Consider the following 23,420-nt stretch of genomic DNA (forward strand, 5'->3'; position numbering starts at 1 on the left):
ATTGGAACGAAGCACCAACGACACATTGTCCTTTGCTTGAACATTGTATATGGCCACAAGTCCTGTATTTATGTAGGTAACAACATACATTTGTTGTTGTTGTTGTTGTTGAGATTGTCGGACTGTAGAGCTGGTTTGTAGTCCACTGTGCTGAGTATCTTGGCGATGTTGTTGCCTGTGCCGGTGTTCTCGGTGTAAGCAAAAATGTGAGGGTGTGGGCTGGCGACTTTCCATTTGAGTCGGTTGAGAGCCATTTTTTCTCCCGTCTTCTCTATGCAGCTGAGAAGGTAGATGGGTCTCGGTTTGTCTGGTTCTCTGGGCTTCGGAATGGGCTGTTTATCTGCCTTCTTCCATTCCGGTGGAAGTCTTTGTCCTGTCCATGAAGCATTCATGACTTGTAGCAAAGCCTCGTGTCCGGCTTTTCCGGCTGGGAAAGCATGGAGTAGGTTATCCTGTCGGCCCCTGGTGCTGTGTCCTTGCTTCGTTTTTGCGACTTCTGGAGTTTTTGCTCGTTGAAAGGTCTGTCGGTGTCATCTTCACTGTTGCAGGCCTCTTCGATCATCTGGAGTCTGACCTGTCGCAGACGCCGTTGTGTCTCCTCCGCCTGTCTCGGGAGGTTTTTCGTTGCTGCTCGGTCAGAGAACAGTTTTGCAAGTCTCTCGGCTTCCTCTTCTGGGTTCGGATGGGTTGGTGGTGGTGGTGTTACCTTCCCAGATGCCCTTCGCATCTGGGCCCACATTTTGCCAAGGGAGGTGTGCTCGTTCAGTTCGGAGCACCACTTGAGCCAACTTACGTTTTTTATTTTTTCCTTCTCTTCCCTGGTATCCTCAACTATGACTTGCAGGAGATGTCTGTTTGTTTCCGTGGGATGTCTCCTGTAGTTTCTTCGGGCCATGTTCACTCTGTGGATGAGTTCTTTCACCCTGGGACAGTAGTACCAGTAATCCTTGTACTGTCTTGATGTAGGTTTTGTTTTTGGGATAGCCTCTTCTGCCGCTTGGTGAAACACCTCGACCAATTACTAGTGAAGGGTTGTCTCGTCCACGGGTGCTGCGCCGGCAGGCTGTGATTTTCCGCGCCACTTAGCCAGGTCTTTTTTAAAGAGTCCCCAGTCTGCCTTTTGGGTATTGTATCTCCATCTGGGCAGGGGTGGAGTGGGGAGTTTGTTCACCTTCAGCGTCGTTAGGGTGGCGAAGTGTTCGCTGGTCAGCGTGGGGTGTATGAGCCAGGAGGCCGAAGTCTGTAGTGCACTGGAGACGAAGGTTAGATCTAGCCTTTCTCCCCTAATGAGGGTGGGCTCTCAGGTGTTCAGGAGGCAGATCTCGGGTGTGTCTTGAAAGGCGGTCTATGTTTGTCTTTGGTACCCCCAAAATGTTCTACACTACTGAGGGTATACACAAACACTTGTAATCTTTAAAAAAGGTTCTTATTCTCGTACGGGAGATATACAGGGGAACTAATAAGACAGAGCGCTTCCACACCTTAAGGACTGGTGATCTCCACTCTCTGTATCACTGCGCGCTGGCATGTACAGATGCCAGCATTCACAAGCTGAATACATAAAATGTAAATATGATAATTCACATACATAACATGGTGCATAATGAATGGAAATATTACATAGGATTAATACATGTTCTGTAATACTTTACTATACATAATTAATAGAGTAATATAAGAATACATAGCTTAAGGTACTACTTCGTGTTCATATTATACACCTGCCTCCCCCTATACGCTCATAGTTTCATCTTGAGCGGACCTTTCGTTTCTGAGTCGCTCGGACCTGCGGACTACTGGGGCAGAAACACAAGGTGGGGATGGATTTACTGTAAAGACATCAGCATTAGGGGACTCAACTGGGGAAGGGTCAACACTAGGCAGCTCCACAGGTCGGAGGAAACGACGGTTCGTCCACAAAACTCTACCACTAGGAAGACGCACTTGGTAGTCCCTGGACCGGCCAATACCCATGACAACCCCAACCTTGTCCCAGCGGTGAGATACCGGATCTTGAATCCTGACCTGCTGGCCGATACTCAAACTGGGAAGGGGGCGGGCATGACAGTCGTACCGAGCAGCGACATCTGCGGCTCGTTCTGCTGCACGGCGGTCACATTCTTCAGTCTTGGCTTGCCATTCTTGAGAAAAAGACTTCGGGTGGGCAGGAACACAAGACCTGAGATGATTTCCATATAGAACCTGGGCTGGGAAGCGTCCGGTGAAGTTCGGGGTGTTGCGTAACTTCAATAAACCTCGATCGAAGTCCTTGCAGTCGATATTTCCTGAGGGTGACACCTTAAGGATCAGGTGTTTAACAGTCTTGACTGCGGCTTCAGCGTGTCCATTCGCCTGGGGGTAGTGGGGCGAGGTCACGACATCACGGACTCTCCAACGGTCCATGAAGTCCTGGAACTCGTGGCTGGTGAACTGGGGGGGCCTCCATCAGTCCTGAGGCGGAGGGGAACACCAACTTCTCTGAAGTAATGCCTGAAATTCCGAATGGTAGCATTAGCCGTTGTATCACTACCACAGGGGACGACAACAGGCCATCCAGACAATCGTTCGGCAATGATGAGGAAGGACTTCTCTGCCACTGCAAAGAAGTCGGCCGACACAGACTCGAAGGGTCTTGAAGGGTTATCGTCGCACATGAAAGGTTCCTGTTGCTGGCTGGGTTGCAGAATCTGGCACGGCTCACAGGCACGGACGGTACTTGCAATGTCCGCGTCGATTCCGGGCCAAAATACAGTCTGCTTCGCCCGTCGCTTGGTGGCCTCCACTCCTCGATGGCTGTCGTGAAGGCGGGTCAAGGTACGGCGGCGTAGGGCAGCAGGAATGACTACTCGTGGACTATACAAGACGAGGTCTCCGTCACAATAGAGGTCCTCGCGTATCTTCCAGTACGGCAGTAGCGATTCATGAAGGTCGTATCGGTTAGATGGAAATCCCTGGGACACACAGTCGACGAGCCGGATGTAGGAAGGGTCGGCCCGGGCTGTGGTGCGTAGATCTTCAAGGGTCTTGTCTGCATCCGGTGCTGTAGACTCTAATAATGTGAAGACGGCCTTCAATGAGACTACTGACTTGAGGGATGCAGCAGCTGTAGAACACAGCATCTCGTCCTCTGGGGTGGGGCGACTGACAGGGGCGCGGGACAGGGCATCTGGGATGCACAGCAGCTTACCCGCACGCCACACAGCCGTGAAGAGATAAGGCGAGAGCTTCTCTTTCAAGGGCGATGATCGGAGAAGAGGGTGAAGTGCTGAAGTCCTATCAGGTAGAAGCGGCACTTCGCCATCGCTCAGACAACAGCCAACATCTCCAGCTCAATCGTGGCATATCGGGTCTCGGCGTCCGTCAGGAACCGGGATCCACACTGAATTAAGCGGAGTTGTTCACCGCCATGGTCCTGCAGAAGGGCGTAACCAACGCCGTAGAGTCTGAAGGCGTCAGTCTGGAGGATGGTGGGTAGGGCTTGGTCGTAACAGGCGAGGACAGGTGGACTTAAGAGGGCCTGCTTGACTCGCTGGAAGGCCTCTTGATGATCTGGGGTCCACAGGAATGTCCTCCTGGGGCTCAGCAGGGGGCGTAGCGGCTGGGCTGCGGTGGAGATGTCAGGTGAAAATTCAGCCAGCTGATTGACCAGACTCAAAAAAGAACGGAGGTCTGTCAGGTTGGCAGGGGTTGGAAAATCCCTGATTCCACTTAATTTCTCCGGGTCAGCTGCGATACCTGATGCTGAGAGAGTGTACCCACAGAAGTTCACTGATGGTGCGGCAACTACAAACTTGTCAGCGTTGAGGGTAATCCCGTACTTTCGACATCTGGTGAGAACTTCATATATTCGGGAGAGGTGGGCACAGTAGTCTTCGCCATGGAGTAAAATATCATCAACCACCTTGACACAATTCGTGACTCCTTGAAGGGCCGCGTCACCACGTTGACAGAATGCATCGCCAGTAGCGGTAAATCCCATGGGGCCTCTGCAATACTGATATCTTCCATATGGTGTGATGAATGTAGTCGTATGCTGGTCTTCTTCGGCCAACTCGATCTGCCAATAACCACATAAGGCGTCCATAGTTGTAAAAAACTTCGCCTTCGGGTCCACATTTCGAACAGCTGTGAAGGGTGTGGGTGAAGGGTGGGCTGGACGGGAAACTTGCTGGTTAAGTTTTGACAGATCGGTGGTGATTCGTACTCCGCCACGAGGTTTGGCGACGGGGACGAGAGGGTGGTACCAAGGTGAAGTTTCGTCTCCGGCCGGCTTGATGATTCCCTGAGCAGCCATGGAGTCAAGCTCTTGTCTAACTAGCTCCTTGTAGGCGTGAAGAATCAAACGAGGGGTGTGGATGGCAAATGGTTTGGCACCATCCTTAAGATGAATCTTCATAGGTGGACCCACCATCGGCTTGAGTGGTGTGGATCCTAAAGATTTCTTCGTAACCAACACGTCAGGAAACTCCTTGAGAAGGTAAGCTCTTGCATCAGAAGGGGACGTGTTAGTAGGGATATGGAGTTCCTTCAACCTGTTGACATGGGTGACCTTTAAAATAGGTTTGGGGAATTCCTTGGAAATAATGGCCAACTCTTGACAATGGCCATATGATAAAAGCGGAGTCGGGATCCCATCATGAACATCAATCCGGGCTGAGCAAGACTGCTTACCAAAGGTAAGAGTAGCCCAGAAAGATCCCAAAGCTAGAGCCATCTTGGAACCATCAGCTGTCAGTTTCGTTGTCTGAGGAGGGGGCTGTAGGTTGCTCAGGGGTATTCCCAAACTTGCTAAGTGTTGTGGACCAATTACTGAGACGTCAGCACCGGTGTCAGGTAACATTTAAAGACTGGATGACAAGTTACCGTGAGAAATGACGACACTGATGTGCTGGGGCGTCGTGTCTGTGGAACAATGTACACGACGGCAGGAACGACTGGACACAGCGTCTTGTTGCTTGCCAGAAGGAGGGGGCGCGCCAGCACTACCTGAGGATGACTTCTTGGATCCTTGGTGGTGTCCTCTCTGTGTCTTCTTACGACAACATTTGTCATAATGGCCCACACGACCACAAAGTCTGCACTGAACTTTGCTAGCAGGGCACTTGACCGTGTATGCCCAGTGACCCTGGCGGTCGCAACTTCTGCACACGCTTTGAGCAGCTGGGCACTGGGAGGCATTATGCTGTCTCGCACAGCTGTTACACAAAGCTGCTGCTGAAGGTGTAGCTGGAGGGTGAGGGGTGGGGTTACTTTGCTGCTTCTTACCCTTTCTGTAGGAAGACACCGCCCTCACCTGGTCAGGTTGTGAACGTAAAGCTGAAGTCGCACACCTGGCGGCCTCGTACGCTCGACATTTTGTAACTACATCTTGAAGGGAGGAAATGGGGTCAAGTGAAATGAGACGCTGAACTAGCTCTTCATCTCGAATACCCGTTAAATTAATTGTCTTGAGTTGTGTCTCTTCACAGACTTGAGAATTTCCAGGACAAACATCAACTTCCTCTGAACATCTCTTGAGTCTTACAAAAAATGCATCAAAAGATTCTCCATCAAGCTGCATACATTGGAGGAGTTCTCTTCTTCTAAGTGCTTCGTTGCGCTGTCCCTTAATATATTCCTGTAACTTGTCAAGCACGGCCAGTCAGAGTTGTCGTAGGAGGCACTTGAAGTGTGTGCTCGAGAGTACGTTGTGTCTCTAAGGACAAGCACATACGAAGCTGTATCATCTGTTTAGGCTGTGGTAAACTTGACAGGTCAACCATTGTTGCATAGTCTTGCCAACGTCGACGTCATTCCCGAAATATATGATAAGAAGCGTCAGACTTCAGAGAGGGAGGCGTTTGTGCTGCAGCCTTTTGAGGAATTGTTGAACCAACTCTGGGAAATGAGGTACCAGTGCCTCTAGTCGTATCAGCATTAGTAGTAGCAGAAGAATCTTGTACGGTAGATCGTTGTGGGGAGGCTAACAGAGAAATCAAGACTTCAAATCTGGCTTGATCCTCTCTTCTTCTCAGGTCATCCTCACTTCTACGTATATCTTCTAGTTCTCTGCGTCTTTGTTCATCTTCGTGGCGTCGTCTTTCAGACTTTCTGTACCGAATTTCTTCCTCTTCTCTCCTTGCAACATAGTCCTGGCGTCGAGAAGTTTCCATCCACTTAATCAGTTGAAGGAGATCTGTGGACGCAGGCACCGCAGGAGAGCTTGCTCGCGACGAATGAGGAGATTCTGTGGGTGATTGGGCGTTGTCACTGTGGGGAGCGTGGGGCCTGAGTGTGGGTGGGGAGAGGTCTCCCAAACTTAAGCTCATAACCCCATCGTCCACGGTATCATTTTGATCCCTGTGAGACATGCCGACAGCTTCTGTACTCTATCTGTGCAAAAGACCGGGTCAACTCCTCGTAATCTATGCACAGAATTACAGAAGTCTAAAGTAATTCGCAAGAATTTAATATAAAGTGGGCCTGTGAATGCGTGTGTGTGTGTGTGTGTGTGGCTCGTTGCTGGGAGGCTTGGCGCGCGTAGTGGCAGCTGGGCAGAGTCGCGCACTGAACCGACGATGTCCTCAGTTACCCAATGACCGGAAGCGGGAGCGGACATACTGCTGGGCAAGCTCCCTCAGTCATCTGACTGCAGTTTGCACAGACAATTCCGATTAAAATACACAACACAGCACTTCACAAAACACTTCACTTCACAGCACTGTACACAGCATAGCACTTCACAACACTGTAAGTCCTGAGGCTTGTAGTCTGGCTGTAAATCCTTGAAGCTGAAGACGAGACGCCATTAACACAGTCCGGCGGGAAGGCTTGGTCCTCTGAATCTCACTGAGAAATCTCACTGCGCCATCTATGTTTGTCTTTGGAACCCCCAAAATGTTCTACACTGCTGAGGGTATACACAAACACTTGTTATCTTGAAAATAGGTTCTTATTCTCGTACGGGAGATATACAGGGAACTAATAAGACAGAGCGCTTCCACACATTAAGGACTGGTGATCTCCACTCTCTGTATCACTGCGCGCTGGCATGTACAGATGCCAGCATTCACAAACTAAATACATAAAATGTAAATATGATAATTCACATACATAACATGGTGCATAATAAATGGAAATATTACATAGGATTAATACATGTTCTGTAATACTTTACTATACATAATTAATAGAGTAATATAAGAATACATAGCTTAAGGTACTACTTCGTGTCCATATTATACAGGCGGTGTATAGCTGTACGCCGTCTTCATTTGTGGGGCTTACCGACCTTAGGAAGGGATGATGTGCGTTGAAATCCCCTCCTATGAGTGTGGCGTGGTCAGCGGCTGAAGCGAATAATTGAGTCACCTTCAGTGAGCTCCTTGGGTTTTTGTAGACGTTGTGAACAGTTAATTCCCGTTCTTGGAGGGTTACTTTGACGGCCTGTGTCTCGATGTTTTCCCCACATGGAAATTGCTGCATGACCTCGGAGGAGGGTATGCTTGACTTGACCAAGATCATATATCCTCTTGTTGACGCCTGCGTGAAATGCCTCCTGTATGTCTTGTAACCACTGAATTTGAAACAATGGTGTTCTTGTAGAAGTGTTTCTTGTAGCAGTATAATGTCAAGCTTGTCCTTGGCTGCTGCTTCTTGTAGGAGGTGTTTCTTGATTTTGATGCCCTGAGCATTCCATGTGAGGATGTTCAGGGTGCTGATGTTTTCCAACACTGTTTCATCGGGGACTTCTGGTGGTCCTTGATGGAAATGTTCAGTTCCGATTCCGACTGGATCAGGTTCGTATATTCTTGTTTTGTGGTTTTTGCCGTTTGGGCTGTGGTTCGGTTCAGGGGAGTTCAAACCTCCAATTTCTTTCTGGGAGCTGTCGGTATCTTTTGTTCTCTGGTGGCCTTTTTCGGTGTAGAGTGTACCTTGGCTGTCACTCGTGTGGGGCCCGGCGTGGAGTCCTCCACTGAGGTGGCTGGAGCTGTGGCGACTTGCCCGAGGAAACTCCCCATGAGTATTTGGAGCTGTGTGGGTTGGATCTTGTGGCCCAGTAGTCCGGCTAGCCCCTCCGCGAAGGTTGTCAGTTCCTTGGCTAGGTCTGATACGTGTATCATTCCTTCTGGTGCCTTGGTGTGTGCTTGTTTTGTCTTTTTCGTGGTTGTCGTTGTCTGCTGCTTGGGTGGCTGAGGAGTGGCCGTCGCGAGGCCAGGAAACTGGGCTGCACTTTGGGTGTTGACCGGCTGAGGAGGTTGGCTTTGTTGTTTTTGCCTTTGGGTTCCCCACACGAAGATACTTGGTGGGGTTGGTGTGCAGGCGGTGGGGGTCGGTCTTGCTGCTGGTCGGTTTGCCTGGACCCTCTTTGTCTTCTCGGAGCATCCAGGGTTCCAGGCGTGGTGTTTGCCCCCGCAGTTTGCACACTTGGGGGAAATTTTTTCTTCATTTTTCAATTTGGTGAGGCAAGAGTGTGTGCCGTGCTTCTGCGCGCAGACTGCGCAGATTACCTTTTACGTGCACCTCGCCTGGTGGTGCCCGTATTTCTGGCATCTGAAGCACTGGAGGAGCTCAGGGACGAAGGGCCTCACTTCGTAGATCCCCCAGGTTTTGAGGTCTATGGTGCTGCGGGGTGGACCGTAGTGCGTTATGAGCACTTGTTTTGTGGTGGCCGTCTTGTCGGACGGGGGAGAGCATCTCTCGGCTTTTAGGATCTTGGGTGGTTCTCCAGGGGTTCGAGGGGTAGTTCCTTTGGGTCCTTTGGGTCCAGCTTGGTTGATGCAACAGTGGTGGTGTTTTGCAGGTAAGTGTCGATGGTGGTGGCGGAGTCCTTGTCTTTGGGGTGAATAATCATCTCCCCCTTTAGGTTGGGCCGCACTGAGAACTTGGCCAGTGGATTTAGTTTTTCCATCTCTGTTATGGCGGCATATGTCGTTTTTGTGTCCGTTTTCGAGAACCGGAATTTTGGCAGTGTCGTTGGAGGTGAGCAGTTGGTGGTGATGGGTGCCTTTTGGGCTGCTTGACGGCATTCGTTTCCCGAAAAAGCACGTCGGCGTTTTTTGTTTTCAACCTTCGTCCAGTTGTCGTCCTCAATGGCGGTAACAGTGGTGGTGGAGTTGTTGGAGGCGGTGGCAGTGTTCTTGCTTTTCAGGGCTTCGTTGAAGGCGCGTAACTGGTCCGCTTTCTCTGTGCAGAGCCTGTCGTGGTTCGGGTCGTCAGGTTGGCGGTTCTGGCGGGGATTGCGGTTAGGAGAGCGTACGTACTCCATAACAGGTGGTTAAGTGTTTTTTTTTTTTTTAGAGCCTACCTATTCCGGTTGAGTAAGTAACAGAGGAATTTCAGCACTCCCCACAGGCAATGATGGCCGGGTGGTCGTAGAGTGGTTCCTGAGCTTCTCTTCTGGAGCCCCGTTGGGGAAACCTACTTCCTAGTGTATGTGACTGCTCACTTATAGACGTGAGCTAAGTGTGCCTATTGGGGAAGGATGAGGATTGCTACCCTCTTTCCAGGTGGACCCGCACGATCACGGTTTTCCTGGAAAGACTCGTCTGGGATGGGTTCTTGCTCCAACCCCCTTTCGTGTTCACAATAGCCTGGGAGGGAGGTGAACAGTTACAGGGGGGACCGCAGGACGAATACACTTTTGAGGGTGCAGGTCCCTAGGCCAGAACGAAAAAAGAAAAATAATAGTAGAAGGAAAAGAGCTCAAACCACGTCGGGAATATCGCGCTATAGCTGCTCTCCAGCTGGAGTGTGGGTCACTCACACCACCAGTGGGGAGGGCAAGCTAATGCTCGATAAACCGAAAACGCTCGTGAGATGTTGTCGACGATGTCAGTGATGGATGGTCCGGTCCGGGAAGACGGCCAACAATGGCTGCCAACAATGGCAGCAGAGAGAGGGCGGACTTTGCAGTTCCGGGTCCAGCAGGAGGTCTTGTTGAGAGGTCTTCTAAGTTCAGGAGCGATGCTGGAGGTGGGGGGCTGGAACTGCCATAGCCCAGACTGTAGGAATTAGCACTTGCTCCAGGATGTCTACATACTGCTCACCAGTGAAACGGCCATTGATCTTGACCAGTTCACCTGGCCCATGTGCCCACATCCACCTCCAGAATGACACTGACACCCTACCACTCACTGCACGATGTTGAATGTGTTTCTCATGGTAGCGTGTATTGGGGGGCCGCCAGTACTGCCTTGCTTCGGCTCCCACTGACCTGAACACCATTATTCTTCTCTATGTGGAAGGTGTTCCAATGCAAAGCCGAGTCGACACTCCTTGCGAGTAGATGTTAGCCACCCTTTGTGAGCTGGAATATGGCAGTCGATCCCGGCTTCATGAAGTCGGCATCTCGTCATGTGATGGCAATTGAGGCCCAGATTTCTTGTATGCTCCACTGATGTTCGCATTGGATATGCCGTTGCAGCTGCCACGATCATGGCGTCCATCCTTGCCGACGTTACTCGTGGCCTCCCACTTCGAGGTTTCGTCTCCACTGAGCCCTCGCTCAGCAATCACTGCCGACGAATTTGCTCGTCCTGCAGGCATATCTGAAATGGCAGAGTAATATTATGTTGTGGTAACTGATGCAGGCTTTTATATACTAGAGTAAATTAATGGTATAGGTAACACCTAGGTTAAGTATTATTACTCTGACATAACGTTTTGGTAAATCTTTTTGTAAATCTTTTTGGATCAACTGCCCAAGAAACCATTCCTATTTCATGTATTCATAGTGAAGTGCAAGTGGATCCCCCCTCCCCCCCCAAACCCCCACCACCACCCCTGCGACTGTCGAGTGAACATTCGCCGATAATCATCATCATCATCAAGATTTAGTTTAACCAGACCACTGATACCCATTTGAGTCTCTCCTAGGGCTGGCCAGAGGGATTAGTTATCAAATATTTCTGTTTCTATAATTTAGTGTTATATTGTTTGGTGGAGATTACAGTATTTCAAAAAGGTCAAAACTGAACTTAGCGAAAATTTTGGGGTCTCTGCTAAAATAGTGAAGCACATTGTTCGATACCGATTATAAATAGGGCATTCAATGAGAATATGTTGGACTGTTATTTGTGTTCGGCAATTGGAGCATATAGGTGGGGCTCCATTAGGGGAAGACATGAGTTGGCCATGTGTCAATCGCGTATGCCCAATTCTTAGTCGATTCAGAATAGTTTCGTGATGTCGAGTGGATTGTTTTGATGATGACCAAGGATAAACTGATGATTTGATCATTTTTCGCTTATGACTTGTTGGTTCATTTTCCCAGGACTTTTGCCAATCGTCAATTATTAATTGTTTATAGGTAGTTAGCTTCGTCGATATTCATAATATATGGTTTTCCACTGCTTTACATATGTGTTTGACAATTTTCAGCTTTGATATGTTCGTCCCAGATTACATATAACTGTAATAGGTTACATTACGTTAGGGTTCGTTATATAAAAACGTTATTCTTCATGTTCATGGAGTCGTTCTGAATTCCATTTCTGCTCAAAATACTACATGACCCAACCCAAACTCCCAGGTTGCAACTGGGGGTGTAACATAACCGAGTAAGGTAACGTGCGGCAAACGCATAGCACATCAAACATCATATTATTATGGTGAAGTCAACTAAGGAGCTAACAACTGTCATAATTATAATAGGGTGTCCCACTAATTACAGCAGATATTTGCAAGGCAACCAATACAAATGGCGGAGTCGAGGCGGGAGATACAGATAGCTATAGCAAAATATAGGAAAGGGGTAAGAAGGTTTAGTAGTGAAAGAATGTGGGTTAAACGGAACAGACTTTTAGGAGGAGAGAAAGTGTGTGGCCTTCTGCCCGCTGCATGGTATTGGGTGGTAGGTTGGGGTGACTGGGGCGATGGGAGGGGGAAAAGGATGTTGAGAAAATAAGGCGAAAGGAAATGGAGGGCCCATCCCTATTTGGGTGGGGTGCACCTCATCTTTATTTTGTTTGTGGGGCCTATTCAATATTTTTTCTGAGTAGGGTTACACTTTTTAATATAGATAGAGGGAAACGGTTGGAGATAGAGACGTGGTGGCTCAATATCACATATTCTTACACCTCTAAAAATATCTGCTGTCACTCATGGGACACCCTGCAATAGTATAAGGACGACATGGGCTATGCTGACAAATTAATGTGACTTACCTGTTGGTGACGACGATGGTAGGAATGAGACCTCGGCATGTTTCAGTGTTCGACATCTCCTCCTTCCCCTGGTGTGGGTGGCGCCAACCTTGGTAACAACTTGTGTATACTCCGTGACTACCAGTAATGGTAGTCACGGTGAATTAATTACTGGTGTGCCCATCAGTCTCACCGTCGTAGCCATGAACGGCAGAGATATGGTCGTTGTAGTGCTTTTATTTACCCATTGACGATGCTATGCTCCACCTACACACAGCCTGTTACTAGACTAACTCCCACCTCCTCTAGACCCCCCACACACACACACTACAGTGGGCGACATCTGTTGGCCGACCATACCATTTCCCCCAGTTGTTTCGAAACTTCAGACTCAAAGCTATTCGAATCCTCACTGTGGTTGGGTAGTTGACACGACTTTGGTGCACGATAGTACATGACTGTGGATAATTAGCAAAAATATAATTGCGTCAGGTTGAGTATGGAAACCATAAAATGTTGAAATTACCAGTATTACGGTTTGTTATGTGAGTTGTGAGTAAACCGTCAATGTGTATTCCCAACTGAGATGCTGGTACATTTTTCCATGTTGTTCCTTCAGTAATACCATGATGTTATAAGTAATGTGTTAATATCACTGGTATTAGCAAGTGTGTAAAGTGACCATCTTTATTGTCAATGATCTATAATAATACTCTTAATGAAGTTTAAGTTGAATATTAATTGAAGATCTAATTTTCTTACTTATAGAGTTTGACCTAGTGGTCTGTTTTGTCTGAGTGTTACAGTAAAGTAATCAGTGATTGAACCTAGTTTTTGTTGTTGTGGGTAAACGTTCAAATTGTCATACTATTCACATTTGATTTAAATAAATATCGATTTAGTATATTGTGTATAGATATTAAATCTTAAGTTATTAAAATGTAATATAATATAGTATAACGGTACCCAAGAATAAGTAATCACCTAAACTTTAAAAAGACACTTAGCTATTATTTTAGGGGATGCTATGAGTTGTAGAGAGTCTAGAAGTAACTGAGAAGCTAAAATAGTCTCTAGGTTGCCGTGTGTCTTCTAGATTTTGGGTTGTGTCTGCCTCCCGTGAATTGTGAATTGAGAATTGTTTTTATCGCCTTGTACACTCGGAAACCATAATCTCTAGCCCACCTGGGTCGGTACTGGAGGTTAGAATAGTGTCCTTTCTGGACAGGGGCCCACTCAAACTATGACGAGGCAACACACGCACGAACACACACAGTCACAGTACGGCTGTATAGATGACATTATGTATAAATATTGTATATGGCATTTTATACTCTGCATTATCTTCATTATATATGAACACGAAGATAAAATATCATAGCTTGTAGTTACGAAAGTATGAATGGAAATAAACAGTTCCAAACCACCCAGTGACTCCACACAACTTGTGTGTGTGTGTGCCAGACCACGATGCTTCCCATCATTTGCATAACTATATGAAAAATCGTGTTTAATTTAACCTTACATTACATGTGGATCAGTCACTCCTCATTTGACACACTTATCGTGAAATACTTTGACCATCCCACCTGGGCACATGGAGGCCCACGGTAACTCTCACGGGGCAACATACGCACGAACATACAAGTTATGATATGAACCCTTCCAGGCTTTACTATCATTATCATGTTATGCTCATCGTGCTCTGTATCTTGGTAACTAATCATAGCATCAATACATGACAGTGTTATTAGTATGATATTGTAACTTTTACCCTACAGTTATTGTTGTAAATCATGGACAAGAAGGATACATAAATTGTAATATCAAGTGTATGGTTCGCTCAAAGCCACGCCAAGTCAGACAACGCGTCACACAAAGCTACACTGTGTGTGTGTGTGTGTGTATGTTCTGTAACATTAAGCTTCATCCTTAGTAGGCAAGATGTTTCATAAAGAGGTTTCTCCCATTCGTCATTGTGAGCATCGTCCCAGGGCACATTGTTTCCATCAAAACCATGGTTCATCCTTGTTTCCCTTCTTCAGTGTAACTATATCCATATGGCTAAGTGCGTGCTTTTCATTTCTCTATTTACCAAAATAATGTGGATCAGTTACTCGTTATTTAACACATACATGCACCTAGAGCATCAAGATTGTTTTGTAGGCATGACTTTTGGTTAATTGAAACCCAAAAAATATTTTTCACATTTATTATGCATAAACATTGTAAATATATCTATGTGATTATTGTAGTATATAACTTATATTTAATGTCTGGACAGAATCCCAAGAGTAATGCATATTAATGCATGGATTTTGTAAGCATATTTATGCGAAGTGACGTAAATCCACATAGTAAAATACCTGGATCAAATTCCCGAGAGTTAGGAAACTAAGTCTATGTGGCCCCAACGAGGTTACACCATGGAGCTAACTCCCCCGCCACCCCCTACAAGGCACCGTCGTGGGCGGAGATTTAATTCTTGACCACAGGTTAATACCGTGTCCAACCTCCATCTGCTGCTATAACTTCATGCAATCTGGTGGGCATGGAATCAACAAGATTGCTGCAGATGTTCGGCCTCCTCCTTATTCCCTCCCACACATTATGTGCGTGTCTCCTCACTGCCTCACTCGTTTTCTCCTCAACATTCCATTCAACAACCATATGCGCCCATAGATTTTCGATCGGATTAAAATCGGCTCCTTTCGGGGGCCAGTCCAATAGAATAATCTGCGGGTGCGCCTCAAACCAACGCTTGACTGCCTGACTTGTATGTATTGCACTGCGGTCTTGCACCATACATATAGGCTGTGGGTCTGGGATGGCACATGAGTTGCTGGGAGGATGGTTAGCAGTCCTGTTGAACTGGCAGGTAGACAAAATAGAAAACTCACAGCCAAACTGAAACCCATAGACAATGAGACATTAGTAAAATATACTAGGTCATTTTAGCGCGTGCACAGACATTATATCCAGACCTATTGGTCCTTGCGAGGCTGTTTCGTTATGCTATGGTAACTAGTTTGCTAGGGTGAGGGAAAGTATATATATATATATATATATATATATATATATATATATATATATATATATATATATATATATATATATATATATATATATATATATATATATATATATCAATAAATCATGTAGTAAGTACTATCGGTAACCTTTTTCCCTAATATCCATTCGTGAAATCTCACTGCACAGCATTAGAATTCAGCTGGTGGTTATGTTGAATTAGGGGGCAGGGAAAAAACACTTTTATTTGAGTTGCAGGCTGCACTTTTCAGGCATCGTTTGTATGGCTGTAACAAACACCTGTGCAAAATTTCATGCCATTTCATGCATACTTACCCTGCCGCATCGCGAACGACTTTTTGTCAACTTTTAGTGTATACCAAAAATTAGGTGTCATTTAATGTTTTCCAGGATAATGATAAATTTTACATGGGTGACATCGATTTAATTCACATGTTATTTTACAGGTACACCGTATAGAAAATCATTACAAGTTCATATTGAAATTCTTTTTTGTGCGGAACTTTGGCATCATTTTCCTAGACAATAATCTTTGCCTCATATATCCATCTCTCGATTCGTATCCCGTCACTTCAGTGCAAGCTTCAGTCATCACTTTTATGCCTCTCTCGACCGCCTGAGTGCTGTTTGGCCACTTGGGCACCACTAGTGGTGTCTCAAGAATGTCATTAACCTGTTGATTTGACAGAGAAGCAATGTAAGGAGGCTCAGTCTTGAGTTCATTCCTCCAGTTAATCATGGAATGATAGTTTTTTGCTTGCCACTTTAGTTTCGGAGTCACCACCTTTCTCATGTTGACTACAGGAGGCACATCCTCATTCCCATCTCCATCTTTACCCTCCTCATCAGTATAGTTTAACAAATTCTCGTCAACAGCAGCATCAGAATCTTCCTCCTCCTCTTCAGATCTGCCAGTGCATTCTTCCTTTTGCTGATTCTCCTCTCTAATTTTTCTTATCATTGAGATAGCTTTTTCTCTAACAGTCATGTCCTCATCTGCACACATACCAAGAAGAAGTTGATCTGTGTGGGCGAAGTATGCATTTCTCTGGACAGCCTTCTTCACTATCATCTCCTCCTCACTATTCAGGTGTTTCATATATAGCAGGGACTGGAATACGTTCCTTGAGCCGTGTGTTACTTAAGGGTGTATCTTGATGTAAAACCACATTGGAGCACTGAACTTTATTATTGTAATGACAATTCTTTTCAACTCATGGCTGGGTCTTGATGTTGCTACATACAGCCTGAGGATTCTACTCCATAAGGTGTTCCACCTTGACACACAGGGAGGACCTGGCTCAATAGCAGCCAAGTCATCTTCAACAACACCTGTGATAACTCCTTTACAAATCCTATACAGGTACTTCTGATCCCAGGACAGATCTTTCTCCACTTCATCATTAAACACAGGGAAATCAGGGAAACTGACTGGCTGGAAGGCGACAACTGGAAGCTCAGACAAAGACTCCTTGATCTGCTTTCCAATGGGACCACGCCAATGCTCAGGACCACTTGGTTTACCATCATAGTGATAAAAAACTGCGCGGAAAGGCAGCTCATTTCCGTGAAGCTGACATATGAAATAATGGAGCGGGTGATCAAGTAACATTTCAAGATGATGAATGACTCCATTTTCTGATCCTACATTTACATTGGTTCCATCACAACCAACACACACAATGGGCTGCTGGGTTAGATTTTTCTCCACCAGAAACTCGTGAATAGTTTTGGCAATCTGCTTTCCGTGTCCAGTCTTGGGAGTCACATGTGTGAGATATTCATTGCCAGGCTCAACCATGATGACATAATGATCTTTCACCATCATCCTCGAACTCCATTTCTCGGTCTTCTCATTCTTTATCATCACACGAGTGGCGGTCTTCTTACCATCAAAATAGAGTGACGTCAAATTATCTAAACTAGCCATCTCAATTTCTTGCCTCTTAAATCGGTATTTTTGTCTCGCATCCCGCAGCTTATGTGGTCCAATAACCTGACTCGTGTCATCCTTTGTGATAATGCCATAGTCAGTTAAGGTGGCAGTAGCAATGGCAGCTCCAGCATAATCACTAATCAAGTATCGGTCACAAGCGGCTGCCAGTGTAGGGAGTCTTGTCCGGTTCTGTGAACTGGTGTCTGTCAGAGCCCTTGGATCAGGGACAAAATGAGGCTGATAATCAATATAGACATAGCACCATACTCATCTGCAACAAGACAACTTAAATGAAATAAGAGATATGAAAAAAAAGTTGATAAACACTGAACAGAACATTGCACCGCCATAGCGGCTGTTTGGCTAGTACTGTAGGTAAATTTAAAAATTTCAGTAGAAAATGCGGCAGACTAAACCTCGACATATCAGCTTCAAATTTGGCATGGAGTCTTAGATATGTATAAGGAACAATGACTGAAGAGTGCAGCTTTGAGCAAAATTTCACTGCCCCCTAATATATATATATATATATATATATATATATATATATATATATATATATATATATATATATATAATCAACGACCTCACCAGCCAGGAATCGAACCCTTGACCTACTGGGTGGGACTAGGGAACGCTACCAACCAACCCACAAGGACACTAAAAGCAGTCCTAGACTCTGTTATATTTCGCACAAAGCCTGTTCATCGAGGTGATGGCGCCGCAAAACTATTTTCTTGTTCAGCATCCCATATAAACATTGCATCTCTCTTCAGCAACCTTGTTAGGGGCGATGCTAATGTTGCTTAGTTCTTGATAAAAGAACGATAATATCCAGATAAGCCAAGAAAACTACGCACATGATCAACTGAGGTAAGACGCGGGAACTAAGATACAGCTTTTACTTTATAATCTACTGTATGTATGCTCTCATCGTCAACTACATGACCAAGAAAATGGATTCTGGATTTTAGAAACTCACATGAGTGTTTAATTTGAAGACCTGCTGAGGAAAGTTTTTCCAACACTTAACGCAGTTTAATCAGATGGGAATCAACGTCCTTACTGACTACTATTAGATCATCAAATAAGCGCAGACTATGGTACCAATCAATCCGGCAAACAGGGTGTTGATCATTCTTTGAAATGTTAGTGGGACTTCCTGAGACCAAATGGCATCCGGAGGAACTCAAAGTGGCCCAGTGGCGTGCAAACGCCGTGACCTCTCGTGATTTCTCATCGAGTGGTATCTGCCAATACCCACTAAGTAATACTAAGTTGCTAAATACTGCATTATCCTTACCTAAGGACTGCAATATGTCACTCAAGACAGGCATAGGGTACCTATCTGGGATCGTTTTTTCATTAACGCGCCTGAAATCAATAACAGGGCGCCATCCACCATCCTTTTTCGAGACGAAGAATAAGGGGCTATTAAAAGGGGACTTAGAATGTTTAATAACATTCTCATCCAACAAATCTTGCTCCATGTATTGGACTACAGCTCGCTGGCTATGAGGTAGTCTGTAAGCTGGTACATAGATAGGAATTGTTCCCTCCTTTAACGCTATATGATGGGATGTTAAGTCTGTCTGACCTAGCTTTTCCCCTGGCAAGGCTACAATATTTCTGTAGTCAGCAAGCAGCTCTAAAAGGCGTGTCTTGCCCTCAGGATGATCGATCACCTTAACATGTGGTGCTATTTGATCTTTCCTCTCCTGCCTAGTCTGTTGGGATTGCGTAACAATACTACCAATTGGGAAGTTTATAGGTTGTACTTCGACATTGTTGTGATATATTAGAAAATCACACAAATAACATCCTTTCTTTAATATACGCTGAACTCCTGTTCTATTCAGAACCAGTACGTCTGTCAAACCACCAGGGCGTATCGTGCTTAACGTCGATTCGCATGACAACCCTTTTACCTTGCACGTTTCCGGGAGACATACTACATCAGTGCCCGTGTACACGTCAGGTAATTCGACAATTGCTTTTGTGAATTCCTCATTCTGGTAATGGAGAGTACTCTTCAAAACTGCAGGTACTATCTTCCAACTGTTGCTGCTATAATCACGCTGGGAAAGTGAGGGTGTGAAGTCTTGGGTTAGCTCTGACACATTTTCCGCCTTCCTCTGAGTGGGAATGGTGGACAACACTTTCGACCTAGCGGTGAGGAAAGGTGTAGAATGACGCATAGCGCTGTAGGAAACACTTTTAAACGTAACAGTATTATTACGTGGATGAACATCTATTTTATGAGTTCTAAGGGTTGGGAAACCAAGTAGCCCATCAGCTGGCAAATTAAACTGCTGAACCACATAAAAGTCCACGTAGAAGGGAGCACCACGTCTTGAGAATCTGAGTGGTAACGTCACCATTCCATTAATGCTCAACTGCGCGCCAGATACTCCTTCGAGATCAGCATCGGTAGGTCTCCATTTGAAATCACGGTGAGGGAATTTACGTTGTAACTCCTGATAGGATGTCAAGGCCAAAACATTCGCTCAAGCACCCGTATCTATATCAAGAGCCATTCATGTACTATCAACCCTCACCGGCACTGACAACACTTCCACTTTGCTAAGCGCCGCTACTAACGAGGCCCCTATAAAAGTGTTGTGGGGAGAAGCAGGAAACAATGTACCTATCCCTCTCCTTGTTGTGGCGGGCGCTGATCTTCCCCCGACGACTTGTCTTCGGAACGATTCTGTTTACGCTTCTGCGCCACATGGAGGTCACCAAAATCTAAATTCCTGACTTTCAACACCAAGGCGCACTCTTGTGTGTTGTGCAATGTTGTCTTGTGGAGTGCACACCACATGCGTGGTTTCTGGGTGGGTGGAGGTGTTGCCTTAACTGTCTCCGTGTATGACCTTGTCTTCTGCTTGGCACCTGATGTCTCCTTTAATTTAACACCATTACCTTGGAGCTGGAAACAGTCGTCAATTACATCGCCTCTTTTATTACAATGAGCATATCGTAAAGAACGACGTTGTTTATATGTCCGGTGTGGAGGTGCAATTGGAGCCAATGGTGTCGTATGATGAATTTGGGGCGGTGCCGTAGTGAGGGAGGGACACGCCATCAAGGGTCCCGGAGCCGTGGGACACAGTTTGTTTGCGTAGTTTACCATACCAACAGGTGGTACAAACTGAACCTCCTGTGCCCGGCTCTACAGTATAAAGGACGACGAACAACTAATAGGAAACTAATTAATTCTATCAGCCTTTCCACATTGGTCGCTGACATTTTATTATCCTGGTCGTACCAATCTGAATTGGAAGGTCGCTTCCATATCTTGGCGCACCTCCCCAGCAATATCCACTGCCACCACCGGTGTTTCAGCGTGAACCACTGGAGTACAACGATGCAGCCACCTGAAAATCCACTGCAACTGACCCAACTGGGACCTGCCCCAAAAAATTCCAATGAGGGTTCGCTTGAATTTCTCATAGCTAGGGTCCGTTAAACCATACGCATTTAAATAATTTCCGGCATATGATCCCTGCGTAATGTGGGAACGCACAAATGCCTTTTTCTCTTCATCACTGGTAATTCTTGCAGTGCGCATGGTGTCTTCACATGCACGAATAAAATGCGCTACTCGAAAATCATCCTCACCCGTAAAATTACGAACGTAGTTGCCACGCTGCATCATATGAACAACATTATCAGGTTTAGTGGACGAGGTAGCATTAGTGGGTAGAGTGTTAGAGGAAGCCATTTTAGCGTTAGCAGTTAGTTAGCCAGTACGTTTTTTACTCCTAACAGAAGGCTCAGTTAATGGGGGTGGTAATGATAAATCAAAAGACACACTGTCACCCGGAACAGGGTTAGAAACTACCTGTGTAAGTCTAGGTGATGTACTATATTGATTCTCCGACCGTAAAACATGACGGTTTAAGTCGTCAAACGATTCCTCAATTAACTGTTCACTACTTTCTACCGAAATGTCTGAATATGTTTCCGGCTTAAGTCCAAACTCAATCTCTGCAGTTGAAACTTGATGTTTATCCTCTAATTGTAAACCGTCAGCTAATAATTGTGCAAGGTGAGTAATGTCTTCGGATTTATACATTGGAAACTTTGAAAATTTATCCAATATAGCAAATTTTTTGTTTGTGTGATCTGTTTTTTTCAAGTAGGTCATTGTCCGTACAACTCTCTTTTGTGCAGTAACCAGAAAGTAGCAAGCTGGAAGTGTTTATTGTATTCCATGTAGCAAATGTAATTGTAATTATGTAGGACAGACAGGAAAAGCACTGCAGCTCAGAATCAAACTACATAAGTACAATATCAGAACAGCATCTGAAAGCAGATAACTTCTGTAACAAGGTATTTCACATATAATCCCAAGAATAATTAGGAATTTCTTATTATCGCCGTTACGGTCAGCTAACATATAAATAAATATATATATATATATATATATATATATATATATATATATATATATATATATATATATATATATATATATATATATATATATATATATATATATATATATATATATATACGCTTAAAAAAACACGAGTGGTGACAATATATTTTTGAGATCATTGATGGTTCATTTGCTGAGTCGAGTCTTTTGTCTCGGCAACACACACACACACACACACACACACACACACACACACACACACAAACATTCCTCCTGGATTTATTGAAGTCTCTAAAACTGGGCCACCAACAACCACGTCACGATCAACCATACCAAGAACATAGTTATGCACATCAACCTCTCCTCCGACGTTGTCCCACCCCCTCCATTACTTTAGGTCCGAACACACTCCAGGTTGTAGATTCCACTAAGCTCCTCGGCGTCACCATAGACAACAAACTAAATTGGAAACCACACTCAGTGACGTTGTCAAATCCTCCAGTTTCCATCTCCACCTCCTCCGCCGACTCAAGTCCCTCTGAGTTCCTGGAGCCGAGTTCCTCAGTGTTTACTCAACATTCATGCTTCCTAAGCTCACCTATGCCTCCCCTACCTGTTCTTCCTCCCTAAACGCCACACAACGTAAACACCTAGAAAAAGTGCAAAAGAGGGCATGCAAGATTAATCTCTGCCCTTCCTACTCCACATATCAAGAAGCGCTCAACACACTGACCCTTTCGACTCTCACTGACCATCAACACGACCTCATCTGCAAATTTGGTAAGAAGCTTCTGCACCATTCTCGACACAGGCTCGTACTACCACCTGAGATCCCTAGCCCGAGAATTGCTGTTCGACACCACAACCGCATCCAGCCCATAAGTGCACGAACTGATCGCTATAAGAACAGCCCAGTCCCAACCATTGTAAAATTATCAATAACTTGTAATAAACCAGTGTATCCACTCCCAGTAAATACTACTTCTTGCACTGTCACTATGTTGAAATGCCCTGTAGTTTGAGCTTTTCCCCATCTAGTTTTTATATATCTTATTTGTATCACTTATGTTATTTGTATATTATTTGTAAATCGAAACACATTCCCCAATTATGTATCTGTATATTTTCAGCCTTCTGGCTGCCAAGCTCTTTCAATAAACCGTTAATTATTATTATTATTATTATTATTATTATTATTATTGCAGAGGCGCGTGCACAGGGACCTTGAGGCATCCACCTGACTCCACCTCACAGCTGGACTGATAGCGTTTTCTATACAGACGCTATAACTACTGTATTAGGTATTTCAAAAGTATTCATAGTTCATACACACATTAACACGTTCGAGACATAACTTCACAACGATAGGTCATCGGATAGGGTATGTCATTGAAATCTGTGTCTTATGTGTATTCATGTGTACTGACGTAATATAATTTACAAAGTGGAAGTATTGTCAGTGCCGGTGAGAGTGGATAGTACATGAATGGCTCTTGATATAGATACGGGTGCTTGCGCGAATGTTTTGGCCTTGACATCCTATCAGGAGTTGCAACGTAAATTCCCTCACCGTGATTTCAAATGGAGACCTACCGATGCTGATCTCGAAGGAGTATCTGGCGCTCAGTTGAGCATTAATGGAATGGTGACGTTACCACTCAGATTCTCAAGACGTGGTGCTCCCTTCTACGTGGACTTTTATGTGGTTCAGCAGTTTAATTTGTCAGCTGATGGGCTACTTGGTCTCCCAACCCTTAGAACTCATAAAATAGATGTTCATCCACGTAATAATACTGTTACGTTTAAAAGTGTTTCCTACAGCGCTATGCGTCATTCTACACCTTTGCTCACCGCTAGGTCGAAAGTGTTGTCCACCATTCCCACTCAGAGGAAGGCGGAAAATGTGTCAGAGCTAACCCAA

The sequence above is a fragment of the Homarus americanus genome, unplaced genomic scaffold (genome assembly GCF_018991925.1).
Source record: "Homarus americanus isolate GMGI-L3 unplaced genomic scaffold, GMGI_Hamer_2.0 scaffold51859, whole genome shotgun sequence".
Classification (NCBI taxonomy): Eukaryota; Metazoa; Arthropoda; class Malacostraca; order Decapoda; family Nephropidae; genus Homarus; species Homarus americanus.